We start from the raw sequence: 20099 nt of genomic DNA, 5'->3' as shown, positions 1-20099 counted from the left end.
TCTTCTCTTTTCCGTCACTCGTTGCAATGAAGCGACGTAGCCAAAGAAAAGCTGGCAGCCTAGTTGAGAGCAGCGTAGAGAGGGAGGGAAGATGGGAGGAGGAGCAGGAGAAGGGAGGAGGACGGGCCTGAAGGGTGTTCCATCACGTCTCTTGCCATGCTAGACCGAAAAGATACCCATCTTCCTCTCTTTTCACCTCCGCTGCTCAGTGCCTCTGTTATCTGCCGCTTTCTCTGTATTCTCTTTGCTTTTCCTTAGATTGTTGCTTTTCTCTCGAGGCTCATTTCACCTCGTTTATCTACGTATCAAGGTCTCTTGTCTTCTGCTTGAACCCTCCCTTTCCAGTTCATTGTCTTTGTCTGTCTTTTCACAGAAAGCTTCTTTGTGAAACACTCCTCTGATGACGTTCTTCTTCTCACTTCCCTCAGACAAAGTTTTTTAAAGTTTGGATAAAATGTTTAAGCATCGTAAAGAGATGAGAAAAAACTCGGCTACTGCTTAGCATTCAATGCCATCATCTTCTAGATGTCACTTCTATGAGAGGTTCTGCCAAGCCTGGCTGTGACAGTATCAAGAAATCACGAAAAAGTCCTTTCACCACTCTTCTCTGTACCCATAGAGATGAAAAAACAATCAAACTCAAAGCTTAAAGTCAAATAGAACGTTTGGAGGATTAATCAAAGCAAGACAAGCAGAGTGTCTGATGCCCCACCAACGGAAAGTTTTCCATCACGATGGTTTATCCAGGGATGAAGCTGCTCCAAGGGAAGGCGAAAGTGGTGGAAGTAGTGATGTGCAGAGGCTGCAAAAAAAAAAAAGACAAAACCAATCAGCCCAAAATCTCATTTTCTCTACAGCTGGCTTTGGGAGGGCGACCGGATGAAAGGAGGGGGAAGCGTCTGTCCTGCATTGCAGTGTGTGTGTGTGTGACTTAATGTGTGTATGGTGTTAAGCTAGGGAAGCGCACCCTCTGCCAGTTGCACAAATTGTATTGTGTTCTACAGCTGTGCCGGTGTGTGTGTGTTTGGCTGGAAGCGTACATTTCATGAGGCTGGTGAGATTGAGGTGACTCCTGTTTAGCTCTAATCTGCTAAACTGTAATCCCAGGGTAAAACCCCTGTGGTGCCCACTTTCTGCCAGCTGCGTGCCCTGCCCATGCTCATGTGATGCCAAAAGAACACCTGCTTAACTCACCTGCTGACACACACTGCTGTCGTCCTGCTGCAATTACATTTGATGTGTGTTCGTTCCTCTGAAACCTGGACTCCTAAGGCACAAAGCAATCCTCCGGGCAAAGTAATGAAGTTTTCTAAATCATCTTGTAATTTCGTACCAGGTTGTGGTACTCTGGCCTGAAGTCTGGATTCCTGTTCTGCAGAAAACCTGAGGGACAAAAGAAAAGCAATAAAAAGTGTTAGCGTTTTTTAGCCATCAGGCTGCATGTAGCGAAAGGTTGTGTTGTTTAAATGGCCCATCCTTGTGAACTTTAACCATTTAACAAAGCAGTTTGCCAAGCGCCTTTAAACATCAAAAGAAAAGAAAAAATATATAAATCTAGCCCGGTACTTTCCCTCCATTTCCTGTCCCCAAGCTCTAACAAATGTCCACAAATCAAATGAACTTCTTGGTTTAGCTATTGTGCAGCAAAGACGGCAAGACAGACAAGGTAAACAATGTTCTCTTCCCATGGGAGTCTTCGGGTTCCATTATTAGCCAATGCAGCCTGACTTCGTGTCGCATTCCTCCAAAAGTTGGTACTGTTTCGACCTTTAGCTGTAGGGTTTTTAATTGCCATCCCCTGCCGTCCCGACCGCAGCAACCTAAACACACTACAGGCGATCAAATGAAATGGACTACTTGCGTTTTCTTCGCAACGCCTGATTTGGTGTGAATCCAAACTAAGCCTCATATTGACATTTTTAATCCTCCTCTCCTTTTCCACCTTGATCCTCTTCCTCTCTTATTTTTTCATTCTCATATTCTCTCCCCTAACCAGAATGACCTCTTTTTCAGTTTGTGTCTCCAGCAGCCCTCGTTCTGCAGTTTCATTGCATCTGCTCTCTCTCTCACAAACTGTGCATGTAACTGGGCCAGTACTCGACCCCCTGTAGTTTGTGCATAAGCCTGGGAGAGGTCTTGACGACAAAGCTTCAGATGTTGAACTCTGTACACAAGTATTTCGAACAATAACAAACACACAATTCTAATAGTACTTTTCGTTGCTCTCATCGGCTTTTAATACAAGTATTTCTCATGTAGTACAAGAAAAGCTTATATCTTATTAAATAAAGATGTTTTATTTCTTCTTATATTGAAAAAACCTTAACTTTTTTTCATTTATAGTGTTTTCGATCCCTTTGCCAAAAGGAAAAGCAAGGTTTTGCTAATCTTAGCCCTCAATTTCTTAACAAATTGATCACTAATACAACTTAATGGTAAAATAAGAGTTTTATTTCACAAGCCATAAGACTTGTGAACAGTCAAAGTGGTAACTTCACCTTTAGAATGAATAATGCATTCAAGCTTTTACAATTTCAACTGTGTTATATATTGTGTAAATGAATCATTTTTGTTTATTTCTGCATGGACTTTTGCTTGCCTTGAATTGCCCGTTGAGAGAAAGTATTTTATGTTGAATTTCTGAATGTCTTTGACTGTGTCCATCACAAGGGGCAAAGGCAAACACGAGCAAACTTTGGCTCAGGCCTGTTTGTGTGTCTGCGTGCTTACTACTCAAGACATTTCTAAATGTCACTGTACTGAATTGGAAATGTTAAAGTAGAGTGACAGGATACAGATTGAAGGAGTCGGGGCAGAATACTAAGCAATGACACGGACCTCACTACAAAACTGCTCTCAGAACTGAAAGCTGCTGTTTATTCTTGCAGATGACCATTCCTCTGTGGGGCACATTGGCTGAGTCCACTACAGTTGGCATCAGGTTGCATAATTTTGCATCTGAGCAAGGTGTTAATTGCTAATACATATAAATGAGCTGAAGATAATCTAATGTATGGCTCATTAAATCCCCGCCTAATAAGATCTGCTGATGTGCTGTGATGAACTGGTGTTAAGTGTTTTCTTCTGCTGAACTTGGAATATTAGTTGAAGGGAAAAAAAGGGGACCCATCATGCAAAATGCACTTTGTGATGTCTTTTATACATAAATATGTGTCCCCAGTGTGTCGGGGAACTCACGCAGCGTCAGAAAATAAAACCCTTTCTCATTTCCTCCGTACCCAAATCTTTTAAAAACGGGGGTACAACGAGCGGATACAGATTTGCCGCCGATATTACGTAATATCGGCAGCGGACCCACAGTAAGTTGCCTTCAGAAACAATGCCTGATGTTTTTGGACGTAATCTCGTCTTTGTTTACATTAGCAAGCCTCGCTAACACTCAGAGCTAATCTGTACTGGAGAGCACATGTGTTTAAAAAAAAGAGGAAATAAAAAAGGGAACTCACCACGTGATAAACCTGCAAGAGAAAAAGCATTTGAGCTCCATACTGTTTCAGAAAATAATAATTATTATTTAAATGTCTTAAAATGCTAACCAAATGCTAATATCCTTATAGTTATCCATTCTAAGTCATGTGTGAAAAATACATATTTGATGATTTCATATTTTTTTCAGGCTCGAAAATGACATTCCAGAATGAATGAGTATATCTTCACACTAAAGGGGGAAATAATAATCTTTGTTCTCAAAGCAATGATACACCTGCGAGTTGGATGTAGAACAGTCAGAATCAATATAGATGTTTTTATTTTAAAGTAAATTCAGATTGAACATAGTAAAAAAATGTAAATTATAGTTTCCGTCCAAAGAAAACCCATTACTTATAGTGAAAACCACCCTTGAATGATGGGATAGTAGACAAAAAGCTTTAGGAATACAAACTATAACATATATTAAGTACCCTGTATCAAGATTGATGCAAAACAAGTGAAATTTGACCTTTTTAGAGAGGTTTAGAAAAAAGAACCCACCTCTGGGGTCATTTGGGTGAATTTGCCATATCTCTGGAACCCATTGGTCGATTTTGGTGATTGACACCTCTTTTGAACCGTTAGAGCCAATAGAATCGAGAGTGAGTTCCTAAATCCACCTACATGTTACCATTGAGGAGTGAGAGTGATGCGCATGCAGCTTGCCCAAACTGAAAGCTATGTTAGGCTCTGAAAACAGAAAACTAGGTTTATTGGCATAAATATGATGATGGATTATCAGCAATTATTTCAAAGGGACACGGAGACATTGGATTAACCTTCAGCAGCGTTTATATGCGTTTTAATACCCTTGAACACAACCTTTGATCAGAAAACAGCAAGGGTAAGATGTATTTGCGGTTTTGGCTCCGTAAAGTGAAGTTGTGTGTTGCTTTCGCCGTCGCACAGTGATGAGACTTATATCATTGGAATCTGTGGAATCTCAGCTTTCATATGATATCTTGTTTGTGCAGATCCGATGAAGTATAAAATATTTCTACCGTGAGTTATGTGCCAAGTGTATTACTGTAGCACTCCTTAGCTTAGTGCTAATTCAGAGGCTCAGCGTTAGACTTGTGTTTTGTTTCGGTAAAAATGGTTCATATCGTCAGGTTGCTGAGTTTCTTCCCGTTAAGTGGGTATGACACATTCATAGTTTGTTAAATGTTAAGAAGCCCTCAGATGCTGTTTCTTGCAAGATGTTAAAGAGCCTGTGACACCATCCCAACAACTGTTGTGCAATGAAATATTGGGCTACTAGTAATCTCGAACCGTCAGTTTAAAAAAGAAAAAGCGATACCGTTTCGTTAAATATCAATAATTTCGAACATCGCGGGGAAATTCCTTCGACTCATTTTGAAGTTTTGGGGGAAGCCGGAAGTGACGTCAATGCGGGAACGCTTCGAGAGCCAAACACGGACAAAGTGTGTTGTCATGCGTAGAAATGGTGAATTACTGAGATTAGGCACGTTAATAACGTTTTAATGAAGTTGACTACAGTATATTCATATTTGTCAGTGCTTTCATGTCAATTCGGCGACATAAACATAAATGATCGTGGTGAAGATGATGATTACATTAGGATTAAAAATCGGGAGTGAGAGCTGCTGAATTTCCTCCCGTCGGATGTGATATAAAAACAAATCGATTATTTTTGTTGTTATAAACTCAAGTGGATGAAACTACATTTATTAGTGCTTTCATGTAAATTCGGCGAACATATGATACATTAAATGATGAGTGAGGATAATGATTAAAAATCGTTTGTTTGTGCCGGTCTGCATTTCCTGATGAGAAAACAAACCGATGCTTTTTGTAGTTCTAGTACACCAACGTGGATTAAACGGTTTTTTACCACAATGTTGGGGAAATTAATGGATAAAATGCACGGATTATTATCATTATTCCCACTCCAATCGGGACACCAGGTCCACCGTTTCCCCGCAGCGAGGCTCCCCCCGTTGACAGTTTACGTGGGCTGGGTGCAGTGGCGGACGGCCATCGGGACGAATCCCGATGGGCCGGTACGAAGGGCTTCTTAACTTACGCCCCTCCCCTGCCATCCAACTTCCTCCCCTACCCTCCGCCGGTCGGATAATAGTAACTAGCACATCCCCCATAGGCGGCGCGTGAGGCTCAGGTTTGAGAAGGCTAAATAACTTATTTTATCTGACGCTGCCCGCCTCCGGCGTCTATAGAAAAGAGATCCACTCAGTGTGCGGAGTTTAAATCTCTCAAGTCATATTACAGGATAAAGGAAATACAGTTTAAACTGCCGTATGCAGAGAAGATGCCGACGTGTCGCACTTATCAGTCATATTACATCATCAATCAGATCATCGATCATATAATATCATAATATATCATATATTTCCTTATCTGAGTCAGCTTCTCCAGCCTCATCTGGCCGTGCAACACTCACAGTGTCACAGACTGTATGCAGAAGTATTATTTTAAGCAACACATTATGTTGACGAAACACTCGAGACAAATGTAATTAAAGTCAGATCCACTCGTGTCTTAGACGTGAACGCGCTCTCAGCTGGAGAGAGAAACCCTGGCTTGATTTACCGAGTTGATAACCAGCGTCGTAGGACCGCTTAGCGAGATCTCGTTTGTTAGTTTGTTGTTGTTAGTTTGTTTGTTACTCAAACATATCCAGGGTCTGTTGAACTGGCTTCGTAGTACAGGGCACAGGTGCCTAGCAGCGCTAATGTCAAAGACACAGACATTATACATTATATTTGTATTTTACATCCCCCGCTACCCCCGTTGACAATTTACTAGCGGTACCGAAGTGGGCCGGTCGAGAGCCCCGGGATGATTTTTAGTCCCATTCCACCACTGGCTACATGACCATATGATCGCCCATATTGACGCACCTCATTCATAAACTTCTAACAGATACAACATAAACCGATCCTTCAGCCTCATATGAGCTCTCAGACACGTTCAACATTAACCTGTCATCGCTGTCTGAGCTTGCTGCTGTGTGCGCCGTCGTGCGTTTACATCTGACTGTATATATATAAAGGTTTACATGCAGATGCTGGGATCCTGAACGGTGCAGCTGGAGCGCTGTGCCCGCAATGACATCACCCATCATTTGGCGGGACTTGAAGAATCCGCGAGAAGATCCAGGAAATTGTCAACATTGAAGGCAGATTAATGGTTATCAAAGTACAAATATCCAAAATCAATTCAGTAACGGTTTTCAAGGGGACAATATGTACTCAAATTGATGGGTTTGTATGATGGGGGAAAACCGTGTCACAGGCTCTTTAAGCCCCCGGGGGCTCCCGGGCTTAACAGGTTAACCTTCAGCATTGTTTTTATGCCTTTGAACACAACTTTTGATCACAAAACAGCAAAGATAAGACATATTTAAAAATATGGCTCTGTAAATTTATGTTGTTTTATTGCTCTTTCCTGGCTGCTAGTTCAGTGAGACTTATACCAATGGAATCTGTAGAATATCAGCTTTCATATGACATGTCGTTTGTGCAGATAGCATGATGTACAAAGACAGTTATGTGCTAATGTAGCATTAGCTCGTTTTCGTTAAGTGCTGATTTAGACGCTTGGTGTTGGAATTGTGTTTCGTTTTGGTAGAAATGGTTAATATCGTCTGTTAGCTGAGTTTCTTCCCGTTAAGTGGGTATGCATCATTAATAGGTTGTTCAATTTGAACATGCCCTGGGACGGTGTTTCTTACAAGATGCTGCGTCTGCCCCCGCGGGTGGGGGCAATCGGGCTTAAAAGGTTAAAACAACAATAACAAAATAAATGACGCCTTTTGTCTAAAGAGCGCTTTTCGTAGTTCTCAAAGACACTTAACAATCATATACAACATTAATCTAAAAATAAACAACCCCCAACATTAACCACACTTTTAAAGCATTTCTGAAAAGGTTCGATTCATGATCAGAACATGGACAATTTGTACCATAGACTGTATATATAAAGTGGGTTTGTACCCACTCAGATGTATTCAGGGGGTGGGAGGGGGCTATGGAGGAGGCTATGTTTAATAATTGTAAGTTGCAGCCCTACTCATAAGACATTTTCTCACCCTCTGACCCCTTGCTTCTCTTTAAACAATGTCAAACCTCTGTGTGGTCATTCAGTAAGTAACGGCTAGAGCAGGGGTCGGCAACCCGTGGCCCACGGGCCGCATGCGGCCCTTTAAGCCCTCTGCTCTGGCTCCCTTGAGCTTGGACAAAAATAAGAAGGAAATAAAATAAAAGTATTTGTAGGACTATTTATATTTTGATGCATGGTTGAAAATGTTTCGTATCTTGTATTTTGAGGTGATACTGTGACACATAAATAAAAAACAAAACGGTTTTAATTAGGTCAACTAAAATATGCGTCACATCCTGCTGCGGTCCCACGCGAGCGCCTATTCTTGGAGGCGAATAACCCCCGGCTCGATGAGCGAACTATGGATAAATCAAAGAAAAGTACCGGAGGAACACAGGATTTAATTCTGCGTGGACAGAGTTATCTGCCTTCACAGCAAACGATGCTGATTTACCGGTATGTTTGATATGTAGAGAGAAGTTGTCAACGGTGGTGCAGCCTTTACGTATCGAGGAACAACAAGGGAGAGGAAGCCAGTTGCCGATCTTCAATCATAATTCAATGGGGTATGTAATTTATTTCAGAAAACACTTTTTGTTATTTTCCATGTAGGGCTGTGCAATTAATCGTATTTTAATCGCGATTACGATTATGGCTTTCGACGATTATGAAAACAGCATAATTGACAAAATACGATTATTTTGCTGGGTGCGCTTTCGCCCCTCCCTAAAAGCCCACTTGGCCACGTGGGAGTAGACATGTGTTGTGAGTGTTCAGCTTGAGCGAAGATGTCAGAACAAGAGCAGCAACTCGTTTAAAAAGAAGGGTTTAATGTAAAACTATTTCCACTATTTGCAAGTACTTTGCCATTACATTTCACATCGCTAAAGATATGTGCCCAGTTAGCACTGTTAGCAACCAGGGCTTTAAGTAACTTGTCAACACGTTGGACAAGCGTTACGCGATGCCGTCTCGGTATTATTTCAGCAGGTCTGCGCTGCCTGCACTATATGACAAATGCCGTGGGGAAGTTGAAAGAGATGTGGCTTCAGCTGACTACTTTGTGACCACAACAGACCTATGGTCTAGCCGAGGGTGCCCAACCAGTCGATCGCGAGATGTGTCTAAAAATAGAACAACAATATTCTGTTTTATCGTTAATGTCCTGTAACATAATCTTCCTGTGCCAGAATAATGCACTTGAACGCATTAAGCTTGTGATTGGCCGGCGTCACCCCATGTGTCGGGGCGTGGCTGAGGGTCTTCAGTACTGGTGGCAATATTGTCACCTGCCTGCGCTCATCTCTGAAACCAGACCATGTAAACAGGCTGGTGTTTCTTGCAAAAAATCTTTAAGAGATGACATGAGCAGCCCTACCAGCATTTGCCATGGTGGCCTAAACATTTTTATTTGGTCTTAAATTGTAGTTCAACATTTATTTCCTGTTACTTCTGGAGAATCTGGACCATGACGGTTGGCCAGCCTTCAACGTTTAACTGAGTGGAATATGTTGAATATGTTTTACAAAAATGTTGGCTATATGTTAAGGAGATTTCAGTAGGTTGTGACAGTGCAATGCAACATATTTGATTTAATTTATTTTGGTCTAATTTATTTTTATTTATCATATTAATAATATACGTTTAGTATGGTTTTGGAAGTGTGCTCCAACATATTTGTTGATCTTGTTTCTTGGTAAAATATTATTTGTTTTAAAGTTCAATAAATGGTCAATGAATAATCGTCAAAATAATCGTGATATCAATTATTGACCCAAATAATCGCGATTATGATTTTTGCCATAATCGCACAGCCCTAATTCCATGGAATGCTCTTAACGTCCTGATAGCAATGAATATATTAAATGCTTTGACAATAAATACATACAAAATTAATCTCTGGAAGCCGTAGCGCTGTAAAAAGCACGACCAATCATCTGCCTCGGCCCGGCTAAAATAACTGGATGGCCTACCTGCCTGTCAGCCTTCCATCTGTGCACAAACTTATCTCGTGCCCTCATTGGTCATGTGCGCGTTCGTGTGTGTTGGAGGAGGGACTCTGTAAGAAAGTCTGAAGGAAGAGGCATATTTTTTCCGGTTGTGTATTTTCAAATTCTAGCGCAATTCCAGCTGGTTTCTCCATTCTTACCTACCCTACCTACAACTCTTTTTAGGGTGCAGCTATATGTTTTATTTATTTCAAAGTGGGCCCATTTTAATAATATTTGTTTCCCCTTCAAATGTGCAGAGGACTCCCCAAGTGCTGTGTTTAATTTATTTTAAAGTAGGCCTGTGTATTATTTTTAATTCTCCTTATAAGAGTTCTTTGTTTCTTATTAGAGGTTAACAGTTTTATATCATGTAATAAATAGCATAATAAATGCAAAAAAACTGTAGTTTTTGTCTGACATAACAATAAAAAACTATGAAATATGTTTTGCGGCTCCAGACAAAAAATGTTTTGGGAAAAAGGAGCAAAATGGCTCTTTTGGTCAAAAAGGTTGCAGACCCCTGGGCTAGAGCAATGTCACTTCTTTGTGCTGAAAAAAGGCCCACACTCTTTAATTGATACCGCTGTGTGTTGTTCCCAGCCAAACAATCCTAACTTGTGTACTGGAATGTCTTTGTCCTTGCCCCCTCCACAGACTAACTGCCTCTCATTTTATCTAACAACCCGCCCCCCACCCAGCAGTGAACGATTATTTTCCACCATCTATTTCTAATGCATTACCATGGCAGCCAGCAAGCCATGCAGGGTTGTTACGGCAACAAAAACGACAGTCTCCAACCTTGACCCGTGTAATCCAATGCTCGAGATCAGGGGCAGACTTTGCCGTCTCCAGCTGATATATTTATTTCTTTTCATGTTATTTTTCTAGTTGCTGTATATATCACACCTTCCATGACAGAGTTTCACACATTCACAACTGGAGCCACAGTCCTGGTGGTTTTCATATGTCATCTGGGTGTAAAGGTACCAAACAATCTTCAGGTTAACAATATGAACTCAAATTGACCATGATTTTGTATAATTGCTTGTTATCATTCCTTCTAATTCTCACTGAGGCCAAGGGATATAATTATTTTGAGCATAATGCTCGCCTTTGCCCCTTTGATTTTAATAAAAAATGCTCCCAATGCACACGTTCTTTATGAATCCATTTTTGAGAATAGTTGTTCACTGTGGCCGCCTTGAATAGCAACAGCTGTCAGTATGTTCCACTGTATCTCCCACTGTTATCTGTACTGTCCTAACAGTCCACACAGCTGTCAATTAAATCTTCTGTTAAAAGATTCATCGCATCACCGAACAACTTTATACACAGCGATAACTCCTCATCAGTATGTCAGAAAACGCAGGCATTGATTCCTACATATGCTGCAGCTCAAATGTTTCCATCAGCCCAGAGGCATCACCTGTCGAGTTGGTAATACACTTATACACCAGGGGTGCAGCTTTCAGTACGTGAACTTGGCTTCTGTTTTTTGTATTCTGTCCAGTTTGTGTACATGCTCTGCCTTCTGAATGGATACATTTACCTTGCATTGATTTTATTCCAACTTTAACAGAAGTTCACCACTTTAACCTGTCAATCACCTCGCCCACGTTCCCTAGCTTTTGCTCTCTCAGTCTTTCTGCTCTCGGCGTACCTTTTGTCCTGTCATTGTCCTGGATTTGTTATGCTTTCCCATTTGTACAGGTAATAATTATCATCCAATACCCTCCTGCCGGCCTCCTTCCTTTAACAATGGCTCTCAACAGGTACCCAAATGTTTCAATGTGTTTTATCTGCCTCCCGTTGAGTGCGCTCGCCTATGACGCCCCCGGTGTACTCAGCCTCACCACCTCTCTTCTTTATCCACGTGAGGCTGTGAGGGCGTCTAATGACTGAGCAAAACAATGACTAACTCGAGAACAAATCTATCTGCATTTACCTGGCTTTCAGGCACTCGTTGAGCTAAAGCCCAGACCACATGCTCCACAGTTCATGTACTTCTGGCTCTCCCAGCAGCAGTTCAACTTCACATTTCTCTGCACTGCTGCAGAACAGCGAGTACCAACAGTATTATTACTGAAACTAAAATCCTGGCCCCGGGACAGTTTCGCTACAGGTCTGCACTCCATGAACAACCAATACTGTTATGTTTTATTAAATGAATACAAACCACAATTGCCTTTGTTTTATGCTGCTTGCAGATCAAATGTGTTAGACTCTCTAATTTAATGTATGCTGCTGTCTGAAGGGCCTTTGTGCGTCTCACAGACTTAAACACAGCATGAAGGATTTATTTACACTCCAAGTCTGTTTTCTCGTCAAAATATGCTTAAAGGGGACTTATTATGCTCATTTTCAGGTTCATATTTGTATTTTGTTCCTCTACTGTGACATGTCTCCATGCTTTAATGTTCAAAAAGGTCTTTATTTTCTCATACTGCCTGTGCTGCAGCACCTCTTTTCACCCTCTGTCTGAAACCAGAGCCCAGTCTGTTCTGATTGGTTAGCTGGCCGGCTCTGTTGTGATTGGTCTAATTGGCTAAGAGATGTCCCGCCCCTATCACGTACAATGTGTTAGAGTGCAGGCTTATAGAAGCGGTAGTGTTACATAGTGATGTCACAATGTCACTGAATGAACAAAAACCTATATAACACACTATAGGAAAGGGAACACGCAAAAAAGCCAAATAGGGCCTCTTTAAATGTAAAGTTGATGGCCAATACAAAGACTGGAAGAAAGATACAGGATCAGAATTTGGATCGAAGAGCTGCCGTGTTTATAGTAACTAATAGATGCTTTTAGTATCCTACACCAACCTAAAATGGGCTCTCATATACCTCATTCACACCAACGGTGTTTCAGGGCCGGTTCGGAGCTGGAGCTTGAAAAGCACTGGGTTTTCCTGTTCACACCGCAGCTGAGCAGCCTCTTAGCTCCGGAATCCGGTTCGTTTCAAGCACCAACAAATTATCCGGCTAGAGCAAAAAGCACCGCATACGTCACGCTTACGTCGAGGCGCGGGCAGGGGCGGGACCAACTCCTGAACAACAACAAAAAGCCGGCGTTTTATCCAGTTTGTACACGCAAACGGTTACGTCATGACGCAAACGATGACGCAGCACCAGTCGGACTCTGGGCGGTGTGAAAAGAGCCGGAGCTAAACCGAAGAACCGGTTCTGAACCTGAAAAGCTCTAGCACGGAGCTTGAACCGGAGTTGCGTTGGTGTGAATGAGGTAATAGAGCTGATATATCAATGAATAACTAGTCAACCACCATTTGAGTGAAAAATCTCAACAAAGGCAACATTAATAGATCTTTTTTTACACATATTGGTTATGTTGCCTATTTTCAGACGCTACCTCATAATAGTATTTGTTTTTGTATTTAAACATTTTTGCATAATATAACTGTCCTCCCTACAGCTTAGCACCAATCATGTTTCTGGTACAGGCGATTATTATTTTTATTTCTCCACAACCATCTTAAGACCCCCAGACATGATCTCCTGACCCCCTTAGGGGTCCGGAACACCAGGTCAGACCACTGAGACAGATTATTTATCTGTACCATAGAGCTCCATTGTTGTCCAACTAGACAAAACTAGACAAAGCCGTGTTCATCGCTGCATGATGAAACACAGCCCTGTCATTCATTTGAATGAGGCCAGTCCGATGGCGCAGTGGGGGCACCAATGCAGGGGGCAGCAGCAAATATTTCAAATGTGTTCTCCAAACACCCAAAGCAATGCCAATAAAGTGACTTTGAAAGAAAGTGATTGTGAGTAATTGTGTGTCTACAGTTAGCTGCATGCCTTCCACTTAATGCATTGTGGGATAGACTCCACTTTGCTACGACCCTGAATAGGTACAACTAAGTCATTATTGGATAGTGCAGTATTAGCTGCAGAAACAAATTAAATCTATAAAATAAGTTACCCATTTAGAAACCGGCACTAACATGACCTTGACTAAGTCCCGCTCAGTAACTAACAAAGCAGCGTGTGTGTCGGGAATTACTCACTTTCTGTTTCATTGTTGCAAGCCATTAACCTGCGTAGATGAGTTACATTTTGTTCTAAGACGACCCACGTCTTATTATTTTCCCGTCCCCTGTCTCATTTTCTGTCATCATCACAGTTTTAAATAAGGTGTCGGCTATTTCTGCAATAAAAGCATCTGTAATTAGCAAACTATCATGGTGCAGAGCATTTTCAATTACTTTCCCCCAATCACCCTTCCACAATCTACTCCCCCACCACCTAGTGTTTCCTCTATCTTCTACAGTTACCATTTGTTTCTCATTATGTCTTTGTCCTGTCATTAATCTTCATTCCCTCCTGTCCCGACTGTACCTAGGGTGTGTTTATGTTGAAGAAGGATTGTGACACATTCCCCACCACATGCCACATCTATATCGTTCACTCTCTGCCGTCCTACCTCACAGTCGATCTCATTGATTTTGTTTAAAAAGTCCTAACAGGATCTAATCATTAATAATTATCTCTCCTTGTGGTCTTCCCATCATTTCCCCTTAACCCCTCGGTCTCATTTGTCACAGATCGCCTCCATCACTCTTCTCTTACAAAGAGTAAGATGCAGCCATTTTGGTTGTTACAGGTGCCCCTCTTCCATCATTCTCCTGTTGTGTCTGCCTTTACTCCCATTCCGCTCCCTTTCTGCCATGTGTCCTGTGTTTGGAAATGATAATGTTTCACTGCAATTTCACAAACCAGTGGTTGCCCTCCCTGACAACAAAAAAATAGAGGCAGGTTTCAATGGTTGGTTGTCATACAACATAATCTATATTTGTGTAATGCAACCCTCTCTTCTTCTGCACAGAGAAACTGGCGGTATATTGAAACTGTTGACTCCGTTTCGTTTTTAATCTACATATGTTGTCCATCTAAATGTTACCTTTCTTTTCTTCTTGTCCATTCTCACTTTAGCTTAAATCAGTAACACCAGATCTTTGTCCTTTATAGATAGTATTTTATATATAATCATGATTTTTTTTTGTACCTGCTATGCCACTTTTGCTTCTATGCCACATTTGCTGTAACAATGTACATTTCCCTTCTGTAGGACTAATAAAGAATTTTTGATTTATGATATCTTTGGTACATTTGGTATTGTTTCATTGTGGTGGTTAAGGCAAATCAGGTTTGCCCCCCCTGCCTGAAACGCCTCAATTTTAGTACTTTGTTTTCTCCCATGACATAGTGACATCATTGCGTAACACTTGTGCTTATTGGCTAGCGCTCCAACACATCGTACGCGCAGGGGCTCTGTTTGCCGGCAGGGAAGGCAGGCAACGGCTTGAAGGGGGCCCCCAAGGAAGGTCGATTAAAAAGATCCACAGCAACGACAACATGAAACCCCCTTTCATTTACTGCAATGACATGTCGGGAAACCCCCATGCATAGCGCGCTGTCAAAAGCTGCTTTATCATTTCTGTTTCGTAATCTCCGCTGCCTGGGGCCCCCAGAGTGTCTTGCAGCGCCACTGTCTACATGATAGGCTAAGGGACAGGACCTCTATGAGTGGTTGACCATTCAGAACAGAGCAGGCCAGCTAACCAATCAGAGCAGACTGGGCTCTGATTTCAGACAGAGGGTGAAAAGAGGCGCTGCAGCACAGGCAGTATGATAAAAATAAAGAGCTTTTTGAACATTATAGCATGTAAAAATGTCACAGTTGAGACACTACATACTCATATACACCTGAAAATAAGCATATCAAAGGCTCCTTTAAGTACATTTACCATTTTAAATGTTGCTGTGACATGGCCTTTTGTCTATATATTGTCTGATATGTGCTTATTGTGTGACCATCTTTAATGAGTTAAATGTCTGCATTGGTCATCATTTATAGAACACTTTACACGAAGAGCTCACTTTAAAGTGTTAAGGTGTTGGGAGACTACTCAAACCTCTGAGCTTTAAGTCACTGCCAATAATAGCCAAAAGTCTCCCGACAGAAAACATCACTGCATTTGAGCCTTGACCAAAGGACCTTTCTGGATTCGTCTGACAGAAAACCACTTAAAGAAAGGCCTTCAGAAACCACCTGGATCGTATGTCTCTGCTTTAATGCATCCAAGACAAATGCCCCTGACTTTGAAAGGTATCGCCTTCTGGAAACGCAGAGAGAAAGACCAGCCTCGAGGGAAACGGTAAAGCGAAAACATGAAATGAAATATAGCGAGATGAGAAAATAATCCCAGACATAGACAAAGAGCAGCCAATTTGAAAAGAAGGTAATGGGCTATTTATCACCATTCAAGTGTCTTCATTTTTATAAACTGCAAGCAGAAAAAATATGGCTCTGCAACTAGGCTGTAGCCATGGAAACCCACTGTCTGTATCCTATTGAAAGAAATTATTCTTTCATTCCTGCCATTCGTTAAGTGTGCCATACAGCCACACTGATTGCAAAAAATCCAGTCCTCATAATTTAATGAGCAGAAAAACAGCATATTTATACAATTTGTCAAGTCACGTTCGTTCTTCTTAAAACCTGTGTTTAGCAATAATTTATTATGACTTAATCATAATTAAATCCAACTATCTATCTATCTATCTATCTATCTATCTCATTTGTACTTGATACTGGGGACACAATGTGATTGTGTGAAAGTTTAAATGTTGTTGGTTAAAGCAGCTGCAAGTATATTTCCCATTTTTCATCTGCATATATTTGATTCCAGATCTGATCAGATTCATACAGTAAGAATATGTTTGCTGGGCATCAAAAAGGTGAGATGGGAGAACCATTTTGAGGAAAACTGATGTACTAAATGCATTCATTGCGTTTGGTTGCACAGTCAAAGTGCAGAGATGCAAAATTGAGAATCAACTTGTTTTATGATAAATTGGTCAGCTAAATGTTCCATAAATGTTAAGACAGCAGGGTTTATTAATTAATTAAATTACCCCGTTTCCAAAAATTGATGGGTCTGTAAAAAAAAAAAGTTAAATTGCAAAACACAGTTTCCCTTGGTCCAATAATCAAAGATATTCACTTAACAATGATGTAAAAATAAAAATAAATAAAGTAAGAAAATAATGAATCAGCTCTAAAAACCATACCCTGTTTTTGAAATAAGAATGTAAGATGTTGATCAAATACATACCCAATGCCTTTCAAGCACAAAACAGCATGTGCTTTCCAGCATAATTCCCAAATGGCACCAAGAAATACAAATACAATTGCACATTAAAAAGAAAGGCTCAATAAAGAGGAGATACAATAGCAATTAGTTAATAATTGTAATAATTATAATGAGTTACCTCAAAAGGTATTGTAGGCCTTCAACTTCTGTTTAAAGTGTAACCTGCAAAAGTGGTGCATTCCTTGGCATGGGTGCAGATGTTCCATTTTGCATGTAGTACACTCGGGAGAGCTGAAGTTCAACATCAGAAAACTTTGAAAGGACTACCACATTAAAATGTAGGAATCCAATTATAATTTACATTTCTGATCATTCAAAGAGGTTTCAAATAAATTCCAGCTGACATAAGAAGCCACTGTAATTCAAACAGGATGGGTGTTATGTGGTCTGTAATTTGTGTCCTTGCCAAGATCCTGGCAGCAGCATTTTTAAATGATTTGAAGCTCTCCTATTTTCTGAGTGCAATTTCCTACTTTAGTGCTGTCAGCATGACTATAATTAGACGAGCTTCGGTCCTATGCAGCGCTTCCGCCAGGGGGGCGTCTTGCCGTCATTTGACGTCCAAAAAATAATAATAATTCGAGAGAAGATCGAGAGTTTTTATCGCTTGAAATGACGAAAAGGAAAAAGGACAAGGACATCGTGTCACTACCCGATCCGTCCCCCTGCCCGATCGGTACTGCGCATGTGCGAGGTGGTCCGGAAGTCCGGACGGCAACCCAAGATGGACACTTGACACAGTGACTTTTAGCAAAGCTCAAAAAGAAAAACTCGAGAGAGATGAGTTATTGTTATTACAACGTGACTTCACTATTATTTAACAACTCTTTTTATTGGGTTCTTTTATTTGGGGTTAAGTACATTGTCAGAATAAGTGAGAAATGAATTTAACTTCTGTTAGACAGCCATATGCCATACATTTTTGCATACATTCACAGTAAATATGTATTAAGTATGATAGCTGTCTAACAGAAGTTAAATCCATTTCTCACTTATTCTGACAATGTACTGAACCCCAAATAAAATAACCCAATAAAAAGAGTTGTTAAATAATAGTGAAGTCACGTTGTAATAACAATAACTCATCTTTCTCGAGTTTTCTTTTTGAGCTTTGCTAAAAGCCACTGTGTCAAGTGTCCATCTTGTGTTGCCGTCCGGAGTTGTCCAATATGGCGGACCATCTCGCACATGCGCAGTACCGATCGGGCAGGGGGACGGATCGGGTAGTGACACATCCCTCTGTCGGAGGGGCAAAGGAGTCTGGTGGGATTCTTTTCGCCGCCAGCAAGGCGTGATCCTGTGACGGAAAGTGTACTGCCGGCGAGCCTTGATGACGGGGGGTGCTAGTGGAGCACGTGCGTGAACTGCGAGCGCTGGAGCCTCGCAGTGGCGAAACTGAGGCTCCGTGGTAAACTGTGGTAAAATCAAGAGCCGTTTAGGAGCCGAAAGAGCCGGCTCTTCTTAGTGAGCCGAGCCAAATGATCTGGCTCACTAAAAAGAGCCGGAATTCCCATCACTAATACATAAAGAGATAGTATCTATAAGGGACGGCTCAATTCAAAATTCAAGTCATGTGACGTCATGTGACAATAAAGATGAATACTTGATTCAAAAATACATATATTATTAAATTAACTTAACAAATTGTGAACAAAACTAACATTGTTTTTTATTTAAATAAAATAAATATTTCACATCAAAAGAAACAACAGTGTTTTAACAAATCGTATAATCTGATGACAGAACTGTGAACAGAATAGCTGAAACTTTAACAAAATAAAGAGTAACTCTGTTACCTCTAATCATTAACCCATATTTGTATAATGTAGTTAACTACACCTGACGTGTAAACGTTACTCGTGGATGGGGCTACAGAGCTGCTAGAAAGACAGTGGAACCCGGTGCACTCCTCCATCTGAATGTGGAGCACAGTTGCTAAATGTTTAGACAAATTGCTCGTGTTACCGCCCTCACATGCTAAACTCTCTTGGCAAGGAGCATTGTCCACCTCAAGATGGGTAACATTTAACCACACCTTGGAGCGCTTCTCTCCGCCATCCCCGCCGTGTGTTGCTGCATGTAGCAGCCGCGTGTGTGTAAACTGCCCCGCCCCCTCGCACACAGACGGGGGAGAGAGAGATCTAGTCTCGATTGGAAAGGTCGAAAATACACCGACCATACCATTTGTTTGTCTTTTTGCATGTTAGAAACGAGTTGGCGACACTAAGACTGCGAGATAATGTTTGTGTAGCAATAATACATGACCTTTCTCTTTCTCAACTCGCTACTCGGAGGGAAGTCGCTGTCATATGCCTGGTGAACACTCCGATAATGCCTCTCCACGTTACCTTTCTTTGGCAGAGCGACGCTTGCTTTACAAATAAGGCAAATAACCTTTGAATGTGACATCACAAACACATATTCTTCCTCCCATTCTGGGTGGAAGTGGTCTGTCTTTGGCTTCTTGCTCGGTCCCGCACTCATTTTGTTGTTTGTCTCTTGTTTGTCTCTTTAACTTAATTTGAGTTTTCCCGGCACTTGACGGATTTTGTATCGCTTTGCATTCTGGGTTAACAGACTGGAAAGCAATAGGTCGCTTTTTCTGTCAATCAAGTAAACTCCTGAATTAAGTGGCAGGGAGGCCAAGGGAGGAGGGATCAAAACCTGTTTTGTCTATTTTAACGGAGCTGGATATTTTTTTTTATGAATGACTCGCGATCTACCAGCATTGCCCCCGCGGTCGACGTACTGGGCACCTCTGCATTAGATGGTTGAGAAGTATTACATTATGTTTATTATCCATGGTTTCTGGAGCCATTACTAACATCACAAACAGGGCATGTCAACCCAAGGGCAGTTATTTGTGTAAGTTAAAAGTGAAATGTTAAGCAAAGTTTGACAGGGCAAGTCTGACTTCAATTGAAAGATGCATCTGCTTGTTTATTGGAGCTACGAACTCAATTTACATAATCTAACACAAAACAATAACCGTATAATGTGTTGATGTATTCATAGATGTCAGGTCTGGCACTGCAAAAATCATTTTGCAAGTATTACCATTTCAATAATATTGCAATTGACATATTTTAATGGAGAAGTCAAAAAGACATTTCCTGAGGAAATTAACTTGAGACCTATTTTGAATTGAGTAATTGAAATTCATTGTGTTCTGCATTGTCAGTGTTTGAATCAGGAAGTGTCGTGTGGTATTCAATCTGCAGCCACACAAAAGGAATGGGGGCAGATTGGATTCTAGATAGATAGAGAGAGTAAACAGAGATAGGGTGATCAAAAGATAGAAACAGAGACAGAGAGACAAAGATAAGTCTGTCCAATAGCTCCCCAGTTGCCAATT

General features: G+C 41.1%; 1 long non-coding RNA gene across 1 annotated transcript in view; it reads right to left on the bottom strand.

Annotated features, from left to right (window-relative positions):
* Positions 1-23: 23 nt before the first annotated feature.
* LOC117448396 (uncharacterized) overlaps positions 24-20099 on the bottom strand; it is a 52852-nt gene continuing 32776 nt past the window's right edge. Inside the window, exons 2-3 of the long non-coding RNA XR_004552330.2 lie at positions 1195-1383; positions 24-802 (exon numbers count right to left, since the gene is read on the bottom strand). This is a non-coding gene — a long non-coding RNA (uncharacterized lncRNA). The remainder of the gene's footprint in view (positions 803-1194; positions 1384-20099) is intronic.

This window comes from Pseudochaenichthys georgianus, chromosome 6 (genome assembly GCF_902827115.2).
Source record: "Pseudochaenichthys georgianus chromosome 6, fPseGeo1.2, whole genome shotgun sequence".
In the NCBI taxonomy this organism is placed as follows: Eukaryota; Metazoa; Chordata; class Actinopteri; order Perciformes; family Channichthyidae; genus Pseudochaenichthys; species Pseudochaenichthys georgianus.
Note: the sequence above shows the minus strand (reverse complement) of the source record. Positions and strands in the feature narration are given on the sequence as shown.